Source organism: Phoca vitulina, unplaced genomic scaffold (genome assembly GCF_004348235.1).
Source record: "Phoca vitulina isolate PV1807 unplaced genomic scaffold, GSC_HSeal_1.0 scaffold5, whole genome shotgun sequence".
In the NCBI taxonomy this organism is placed as follows: Eukaryota; Metazoa; Chordata; class Mammalia; order Carnivora; family Phocidae; genus Phoca; species Phoca vitulina.
The window spans coordinates 60,623,853-60,634,596 of NW_022589708.1; the positions used below are offsets into that span (position 1 = coordinate 60,623,853).

The window sequence follows — 10,744 nt, forward strand, 5'->3', positions numbered from 1 at the left end:
TATAAAATTCTATGAAAATTATTTTGAGCTCTGACTTAATGTATTCAAATATATACTTTTTTTTTTTTTTTTTTTTTACCATATATAGTATTCTTAAAAATGAAAACTCAGGGAAAGCTTCAACTAGTTGATTCTTTGGCATTTTGAGAAGTCATGATTCAGGGGCCTCTGGGTGGCTCGGGTGGTTGAGTGTCTGCCTTTGGCTCAGGTCATGATCCCAGGGTCCTGGGATGGAGCCCCGAATTGAGCTCTCTGCTCAGTGGGGAACACGCTTCTCCCTCTCCCTCTGCCCTCCGCCCCCCTTCCTCCCACCCCCAGCTTGTGGTCTCCCTCGCTCTCTCTCTCTCTCTCAAGTAGAGAAATAAAATCTTTAAAAAAGAAAAAAAGAAGTCATGATTCAGACAGAAGAGAAAGGCCCTTGCTCCACACCACTCACCCCAACACAGCCAAGGCTGATCCCTGGCTGAGGGTTCCTGTGGTCACTCTTTTAGGCTCTAACTGGAGACAAGATGTGCTGCCCCGTGGAAAAGGGGCAACGCCATACTTTGGCACATCTGCCCTTTTAGAATGTTCCCCAAACATTAACAGCTGCAGCTGGGCCTGCCAAGGGGATGCTTTAGAGACACAAAAAGCCTTTCATTACAGTCCTCAATGCTATTTGTGATGTTCGGATTCTTCTGTTGTTACTGTTACTCTTGAAGGTTGCTTTTTGTTTGGAATGCTGGTGAAAACTTGGGGATATCTTTTCCTTAGATCAATGTTATTCTGTGCACACGGACAGTGGTATATAAGTACACTAAACATAGCTTTGGCACACGCCGTCTTCCAGATGGGTTGAGAATTCCTGAGCTATTCAATACAAACCCACATTTTTAATAAGTGACATACAGTGTCTTATATTTTAGTGTTTTATCCTTCTGACTTCAAATCTTCCTCCTACTTTAAATATGAAGATTTTCTTTAATCCTATTTCTTAATGAAAAAAAAGAAACTATTAGGGAGATAAAAAGTTTAGGGTTTTTGAGTGTGTGCTTCAGGGATATTGATTTATTCACTTTGTACCCTTTGGTGATACAAATGAAAAAGGATATCAAGCCAACTTAGAAGTTAGCAGGGTTTTTTTTTCCCTCTTAGGCTTCTGTGCAATTAATTAGGACAACAGGGAAGCCTTTCATGAAAGTAGTATCTTCAGGCTTACTTTCATGTTCTTTTATCTTAACATAACATGTTGGTTTGTAATTTCTTTTTTCCCCCTTCAATCATGTAGGTTAGCAGCCAATCAAAAGGCAAAGAGAATTTCTAATATTAAGATTATAATGATTTTCACATGATAAATCACATTCCTAATTTTAAAATATAGCTTTAATTTGGGGGGGGGGAATGTCACTATATAAGCTCCCCTCTTCAAACCACAGTTGGTATTATAATTAATTTCTCTGATTTTAATCTATCGATAAATATTATCGAGTCCCTGATGGAGTCTTAGCAGTATGCTACATGTGATACTTCTTTTGAGCCTGATGGAAATCAGGGATCTGTCAACAAGGGTCTTGTTAACTAGTGGGAGAAATCAAGTGGACATGTGTGAAAGCATCCTTTACCAAGCTAGCATTCAGGACTGTAGCAGAGGCTGTGCTGTGCCCTTCTTCAGCCTTATGGCTCTCATTTCTCCCAAGGCGGGGAGCAATAGTGACCCACAGCCTCCAGCAAAGTCTTTCTCACAGAATTGCCCTCAGCCAAAGAACGCCATCACCCCAAGGTCATGCTCCCTCCCTGAAAGCAGCCTTCGCGGTGCCTGGGTGGCTCGGTGTTAAGCGTCTGCCTTCAGCTCAGGTCATGATCCCAGGGTCCTGGGATCGAGCCCCACATCGGGCTCCCTGCTCCACGGGGAACCTGCTTCCCCCTCTCCCACTCCCCCTGCTTGTGTTCCCTCTCTCGCTGTGTCTCTCTCTGTCAAATAAATAAAATCTTTAAAAAAAAAAAAGAAAGAAAGAAAGCAGCCTTCATCCAAAGACTGGTTGATTAGGGAGAGGGTACTAGAGGCCCCAGGCCCTTGCCTTGAGTCAGGATCACTCAGAAGGACCATCACTACTCCACAACACCCTGTAGGATCACCTGAACGTGTTGCCGTTACATCAGTCCTTTCTCTGGCCAACGTTATGTCCTTCACTCCCCCATAGGTATTAACCCCCAGGGAACTTGCCAGTACATTTCCCAATATCTTTCCTGCATGCAGATCTGTCTCAGTCTGATTTCTGGGGGAACCGGCCACAAGGAGCATCAAACGCTGATATAATGAAATCAGGAGGCTCGGGTTTTGGTCTTGCTCCCACCACCATGAGGAGTCACCTCTCTGAGCTTCCTTTGAAAGGAAGAGTTGCACTAAGTCTCCAAATTAACATATCTCTAAAAGTCTGAGATAACTGTCACAGTAAGCACTCAATCTTGACTGTTCTAAAAATTATAATATCAATTGAAAATATAGAACCAAAAATCAATAGCTAGGAATCATTTTCCTAATTCACTTGCTAATTTGTTTGGCAATACAAAATAGATTCCCCCACAAGTATCCCCAAGTATCCCCAAGTATCCAGCAGATGATACTCTTACAAATCATTTTTTTAAAGATTTATTTATTTATTTGAGAGAGAGAGCATGCGCAGGAGGAGGGGCAGAGGGAGAGAGAGGATCTCAAGCAGACCACACGCTGAGCACAGAGCCTGTTGCAGGGCTCCATCTCAAGACCCTGAGATCATGACCCAAGCTGAAACCAAGAGTTGGATGTTCAAGTGGCTAAGCCACCCAGGCGCCCCTCTTGTCAACCATTTCTATGCTGAGTTTCATTCCACAGTTTTCATCTCCTCTCTTCTTTCTGTCCAGGTTTGCAGGAGCAGAGATAAGTCCACTCAAATATCTCATCTCCTTCTGGAACCAGATCAGTGATTGCAGAGAAGCTTGGTAGAATCCATCTACATCCATCACGTATTTCAGAAGCAAGCAATATTGTGTTAGTATTCTTAAGTGGTGAATTTAAGGAATTTTAAGGAAACGGGGACTCCTTTAAAACAATTTAATAAAGATAATATGAAAAGAATTATAGCCAGTTTATTAAATTAAATATATCTACCTAATTAAGATATATGACTTACTACTTAAAGTCCCAAGTCCTTTGTGTCTTGTTTAATCCTCTCAGATTGCTGTTTTGATGTAGATATTATTCAAGTCATTGCAGTACATGTGCTTCCATTAACTGTCCTTCCTGGTGGGTGCCTTAGGAGAACTTAAACTCTCTTGGAAAGAGGCACAGCATCTGTTCCTGCCGCGAGCTCCAGGACATTCTTGACCTTAGGATAAAGGTTTTTTTTATGAATTCACTTTGGCTCTCTATTTCCCCCCTCCTCTCCTGGCCCTTCCCTCCCGTGTACACTTTGCTCTGCATCTCCTACGGTCATGACGGTCTTTGTGCCTGCATTTGACTTCTGTTCCTGTTATTATGGCTCCAACTCTCTTCCTGTCTGCTGACTTCACAGCTTGCCCGATGGCTGCCCCACTCACTCTTCCCAGTGCCTGTCTGGGCATTCAGGCTGCCTCCTCCTGGCGGTGGGGGGGGTGGGGGTATGGGGAGGTGTTCTGAGATGAGGTGCAGTGGGGAGGGGGAGGTAAGATGTGGGATGGGGAGGGGTGGGGGGTGTGGAGAGATGTTATGAGATGAGGTGTGGTGAGGAGGTGAGGTAAGACGTGGGATGGGGAGGGATGGGGAGGTGTGAGGAGGTATGCTGAGGTGTGGGGAGGCGTCATGAGTTGAGGTGTGTTATGGTGAGATATGGGGAGGTATGCTGAGGTGTGGGAGGGTGTGGTGAGCTGTGTTTCTGTTTTTTTTCTAAACTGACTCCATGCACAGTCAGAGGAACGATAACCTCCGTGGGAAAATTTATCACTGGCCAAAAAGGCCTAGCTTTCTGGCAATACTGTCTGGCTACGGGTTGACCTGGGAAACCAAACACATTCTGTATGTAATTTGTCTCCCTAACATAGGAAAGCGGCCTGGATCACCTACCACCTGATGTGCGGACCGTCAGTAGAACTTTGCTCTTCTTCACTACTACCCAGGAGGTGTGTGCAGACTTTTCTTAAAAGCTTTTGGAGGGGATCTTTGGGAAAAGTTTTCTACCTCATGATCCCTTGAATAAAACTGCTACATGAAAAGAAAGTAAAGAACCACTTAAAAACTGACATCAAGCTCTACCTATCTCCCCAAGCTTATTTCCACCTCAGGTCTCCTCATTCACAATCACTACCTGCCTTACTCATTTTCTACCGCCCGACCCCCAATCCCACACACTCATATGATTTGTATGTCAAGAGGACAAAATTAGTTTTCAAGATGGTTTTTAATTTTTAAAAATTTTAAAGACTTAGTTTTTTTAGAGCAGTTTTAGGTTCACAGGAAAATGGGGGGGTACAGAGATTTCCCTTATATCCCCTGTCCCCCCACACACATAGGCTCTCCCATTATCAACATCTCTCACCAGAGTGGTACGTTTGTTACAACTGATGAACCTATATTAACACATTATCACCCAAAGTCCATAGTTTACCTGAGGGTTCACTCTCGGTGCTGTATGTTATATATTCTACGGGTTTGGACAAATGTAGCCAACATAATAGTATCATTCAGAGTCTTTTCGCTGGCCTAAAAATCCTCTGTGCTCTGCCTATTCATCCTTCCCCTCCCTCCTTCCCCCAGCCCCCAGCAACCACTGATCATTTTATGTCTCCATAGTTTTGCCTTTTCCACAATGTCAAGTACTTGGAATCATACAGAACGTAACCTTCTCAGATTGGCTTCTTTCACTTAGTGATGTGCACTTAAGATCTCTCCATGTCTTTTCATGACTTCACAGCTCATTTCTTTTTAGTACTGAATAACAGTCCATTGTCTAGATGTAACACAGTTTATTTATTCACTCACCTACTGAAGGCCATCTTGGTTACTTCCAAGCTTGGGCAATTATAAACAAAGCCACTGTAAATAGCCATGTTCAGGTTTTTGCATGGACATAAATCTGCAACTCCTTTGAATAAGATACCAATAAGCCAGACTGCTGGATTGTATGGTAAGATTATGTTATTTTTGTAAGAAACTGCCAAACTATCTTCCAAAGTAATTGTACCTTTTTGTATTCCTGCCTGCGATAAATAAAAACCCCTGTTTCTCCGCATCTTTGCCCACATTTGGTGTTAGTATTTTGGACTGTGGCCATTCTAATAGGCGTGTAGTGCTGTCTCACTGTTTTACTTTGCATTATATTTAATTTTTAAATTACGTCTTCTTCCAGTTTCTCTATAGATATGTTTTATTTTGCAAAACAAAAATACTTTAAAAGAATCTCTAACATGATTGAATAAAAGGTGGTGTTTGGTGGTTGAAAGCCTGACTCAACACTGGAACAGTAGATATTCATTAACTGTTGAACCATGAAACATCCATCAAGTACTTTGGCATCTGGACCTTAGGCTTTGTCTTCATTCCAGGGCCTGTCATTGACCTAGGTAGCCTCTCTCTCAATATAGTTGACCTACTAGCACCTTAGCCTCACAGCTCAGATAAGGTTATCAAGCTAGTCAACTTTGTGCTCAAATCTAGCTCTGTTCCTGTTGGGTGTATGACCTTAGGCAATTATCTCCCCTAGAGCCTTTAAAGTCTTATGGCTCCATAAAAAATTAAAATAAAGAAAAAAGCCTTTTGGCTCCACTGCCTGGACCAATCCAGTCATAATTCCAGTCTGATCTTTGCCCCCGTGACCAGTCGATTGGCATATATGGTGCAAATTAGCACAACTATAAATTTATGACCTTCAACCACAGACAGATCCTCCACAATGCTGTGCAGTCATCCTACGGGTCTTTAAATCACCCCCTCCACCCTAAATTTCTAAATGATTCTTCCAAACCTTTACCACTCTCCTCATGACCCCTTTCCACAAACCATCATTAGATGGGAACTCCCTCAATCTTTTACCCTCCCTCCACCCAACTAGAGACTTATTTTCACTTACACTGATCATTTCCTCCTTCCATCTCACTGGAGAGGGTATTCCAATACCTGATCAAGGCTACCCTGCATGCCATCCGTTTTTATTTTCTTTGATGCTTTCGTCTTCTCACGTATGCATTCTATATTATAACCTCAATCCTCTCTCTACTGCTCTCTTCCCTTAGTCTATGAACATGCTAAAGCTTTTTTATCTTTAAAGAGAAAAAAAGGCCTCTATCTTCTACACCAACACTTTCTTTTTCATTCACAGACAGCCTTCTTCAAAGATTACTCTATGAAGCCATCACTGCTTCTTTACTACTCTCTGCATTCACTACTCTATCCACTCGCATCTGGCTTCCATTCCCACTCGAATAGTGAAGCTACTTCAGCAGAAGGCAAAGGTGACATCCATATCACCCAATCCATTATGGAATTCTTAGACTTTGATACACATGCCGTCTGTGTGTCGTTGACCATTGGCCACACCTCCTTCTTAAGTTCCTTCTTCTTTGGCACCTGTGACATCACACTCTGCTGGTTCCCCACCTACCTCTGATGACTTTTTCTCAGTCTTCTCAGTCTTCCCTCTCTAACCATTATATGCTTATATTCTCTTGGGCTCTGCCCTCACCTTTTCTCTTCATTTCATTCTCACTTTTATTTGGTGATCCCATCTAACTCATAGTTCCAAATTCACCCATAATCCGATGACTTCCTAAAATATTTGCCTAGATATCCCAGACATCCCAGAGCTCTTCTGAGCCCCAGGACAACAGCTCCCTTTTGCACATTTCCACTTGGTGGCCACACAGATGTATCCAATTCAATATGTCCTAATTTAAAGTCTTCATCTTCCCCCCTTCTCCCCCCACCCCTACCTGCCCCTTCTGGGCTCTTGTCTTATTGGGCAATACCACAGAAGCCAGAAATCCGAGTATTGTTCTTAGCTCCTCATTCAAATCCTCTCTTTTCTTCTATTCTCAATTACTAAAATCCTATTCCAGTTGTTTCCTAAATCTCTTGAATTTGTCTCTTTCTCTTCAGTCCCTCAACTACTGCTCCATCATCTCTAATCTGGACCCATGTACCTGACTCCTGCCTTATCCTTTCCAATCTATCCTTTGTGAAGCTTCTAGCAGCTCCCTTTCCTTGATTTTTTTTTTTTAATTAGCATAGTTCCCTTTCCTTGTTAAGGTAACTTTCTAAATAGCATATCAGTCCTCAGTGTAGAGTCTTTAAGTGAGAGGAATATGGCCAGAGGATAGTAAAGTTATATAAATTAATTTTAATAGCTATTTTAATCTATAATTTCTATGTTAAATTTGTAATTTTTAAAAAGATTTTATTTATTTATCTGACCCTGGGACCATGACCTGAGCTGAAGGCAGACACTTAACCAATGAGCCACCCAGGCGCCCCTAAATTTATAATTTTTAAAAATATTTTAACATTTTACTTATTTATTTTTTAAGATTTTATTTATTTATTGGACAGAGAGAGAGCACAAGCAGGGAGAGTGGCAGAAGGAGAAGATGACTCTGGGATCATGACCTGAGCCGAAGACAGATGCTTAACCGACTGAGCCACCCAGGTGCCCCTATTGAAGTATAGTTGATACAATGCTACATTACTTTCAGGTGTAGTAAATTTATAATTGTAAAATATCAGGACATTTATTAGAGGAATGTGCAGAACTTCCATTCTAGATCCTCTTTCTCAGAATCAGGCAAGATAACATGGCATTCAAGAACTTGGTTTTTATGGCTAAAATCAAAACCACAAGAAAGAACACGTGTTGGCAAAGTTGTGGAGAAAAAGGAACCGTTTTGCACTGTTAGTGGAAATGGAAACTGACATAGCCACTGTGGAGAACAGTATGGAGGTTCCTCAAAAAGTTAAAAATAGAGCTACCCTATGATCCAGTAATTGCACGACTGGGTATTTACCCAAAAAATACAAAAACACTAATTCAAAAGGATATATGCACCCCTCTGTTTATTGCAGCATTATTTATAATAGCCAAATTATGGATGCAGCCCAAGTAACCATGGATAGATGAATGGATAAAGAAGATGGGATACACACACACACACACACAATGAAATATGTGTGTGTGTATAAAAAAAGAATGAAATCTTGTCCTTTGCAACAGCATGGATGGAGCTAGAGAGTCTAATGCTAAGCGAAATAAGTCAGAGGCAGACAAACATTATATGATTTAACTCATATGTAGAATTTAAGAAACAAAACAAACTAGGGGTGCCTGGGTGGCTCAGTCGGTTAAGTGTCTGCCTTCGGCTCAGGTCATGATCCCAGGGTCCTGGGATCGAGCCCTGCATCGGGCTCCCTGCTCCGTGGGAAGCCTGCTTCTCCCTCTCCCGCTTCCCCTGCTTGTGTTCCCTCTCTCTGTGTGTCTCTCTCTGTCTATCTTTAAAAAAGAAAAGAAAAGAAAAGAAAAGAAACAAAGCAAACTAACAAAGGACAAAAGAGAGAGAGAGGGAAACAAACCAAGTAACAGACTCTTAACTATAGAGAACATACTGATGGTTACCAGAGGGGAGGTGGGTCGGGGGATGGGTGAAATAAGAAATGGGGATTAAGTAGTGTGCTTGGGATGAGCACTGGGTGATGTATGGAATTTACTATATTGTACACCTGAAACTAATATAACACTATATGTTAGCTATACTGGAATTAAAATTAAAAACTTAAAAAAAAGAACTTGGTTTTTAATAGTTTTCAGTTGCCAGTTTGGTAAAACACACACTATATATCTATGAAATTTAGTGCTCAAATCAAATAATAAAAATGTTTATTTCATTTATACAAAATTTTAAAGTTCTCCCCATATTACGGGGGGAAAAAAGGAATCAGTTCGTCAGTACTTTTCTTAAGATAATATCCAGTTCCCTCTCACTTCTGGACCTGATGTGAGAGAGCTGGTTTTATACTTGGAATGCTAGGAAATAGAGTGCAGGGCAGAGCAGCAGATTTTATATTTATTTGTTTGATTCTTTCTCACTGTTCCTCCCAATTCTTAGGTCTAGGGAGAGAAGGAAACTGGCAGCAGAAGTACCTATATACATATATATATATATATATATATATATATATATATATATATATGTCTGTGACATTTTTTTTCTAGGTCCAATAACAGTTTTATTCCTTAGGAACAAAGACATGCAGGAAAGAAACTGCAAAAAGAAACATGAGCACGAACAACAAAATGGCACGGAGGCAGGGGCGGGGGGTGCCAGATGGATAGTATGTTCCACGGTGGAGCCTGTCAGGCCCTGGTTTCTCGGATTAATGTCTGCCCCAACCCCAAGTGCCCATTACATAGGTAGAGGGTGGAGGCAATCTTCCCTACCCTGTACAAAGGAGATAAACGTAGCTGTCTATTCCCAGGGGCCTCTCAGGGGCACCAAAACCTCCCTATCAAGAATGGAGGTAGTCGGGGTGCCTGGGTGGCTCAGTCGGTTAAGCATCTGCCTTGGGCTCAGGTCACGATCCCAGAGTCCTGGGATCGAGCCCCGCATGGGGCTCCCTGCTCCATGGGGAGCCTGCTTCTCCCTCTCTCTCTGCCACTCCCCCTGCTTGTGCTCTCTCTCTCTCTCTCTGTCTGCCAAATAAATAAATAAAATCTTAAAAAAAAAGAATGGAGGTAGATAAGAGTGAGAGGGGCCTGGGGGTCACAGACACACACACACACATATACATATTTAATATAGAACGCTTCACGAACTTGTCACCCTTGCTCAGGGGCCATGCTAATCTTCTCTGTATCGCTCCAATCTTAGTCTATGTGCTGCCAAAGCGAGCACTATATATATTTCTCCCTTTTTTGATTGAGATATAACTGACATACAACATTATAGTATTTGTTTCAGATGTACAACATAATGACTCAATATTTGTATATATTAGGAGATGATCACCACAATAAGTCTAGTCAATATCCATCACCACACATAGTTACAAGTATTTTTTCTTGGATAGAGCTTTTAAGATGTACTCTCTTGGCAACTTTCACATATATAATACAGTATCATTAACTATAGTCACCATGCCTCTATTTTTAATCAGTATATTTTTAATACTTTTTGATATCTGATATGACGATTATCTCCTCTTTACCTTTTTAAAGGCCATATTATCTTTAATTTTAACCCTACTCTTTTTAATTAATTTATTTATTTAGAGAGAGTGCACGAGCAGGGAGAGGGGCAGAGGGAGAGGGAGAAAGAAGGAATCTCCAGCAGATTCTGTGCTGAGCTCAGAGCCTGAAACGGAGCTTGATCCCACAATCTCGAGATCACGACCTGAGCCAAAATCAAGAGTCATACTCAACTGACTGAGCCACCCAGGTGCCCCAATCCTACTCCCGCTTTTCAAAATGTCTATTATTCTCACATGTTTATGCCAAATAAAATTAAATCTTAGGTTGCTAAAGAGAAAAAGGATCAAGGAAGAATGGATGTTTAGAATTTCTTTTTATTTCATTTTCCAAAAATAAGACTGAAAGGCATCTTGAGATTTTTGAATGGCTAACTGTAGAGATTAGGACTGACTCTGGAAGCCACGATTTCCTGACTTTGAATTCCAGCCCTACTGCTCACAAGCTGGGTAGGCTTGGGTAAGTCCCTTAACCTCTCTGTGTCCTCCGCAGTAACACATTGGGATAATACTGTAATACCTACC

General features: G+C 41.6%; 1 non-coding gene across 1 annotated transcript; it reads right to left on the bottom strand.

Annotated features, from left to right (window-relative positions):
- Positions 1–9,764: 9,764 nt before the first annotated feature.
- On the bottom strand, positions 9,765–9,867 carry LOC116631875. The gene has a single exon (XR_004299313.1). It is a non-coding gene; the product is annotated as a U6 spliceosomal RNA (small nuclear RNA).
- Between the last annotated feature and the right edge of the window lie 877 nt (positions 9,868–10,744).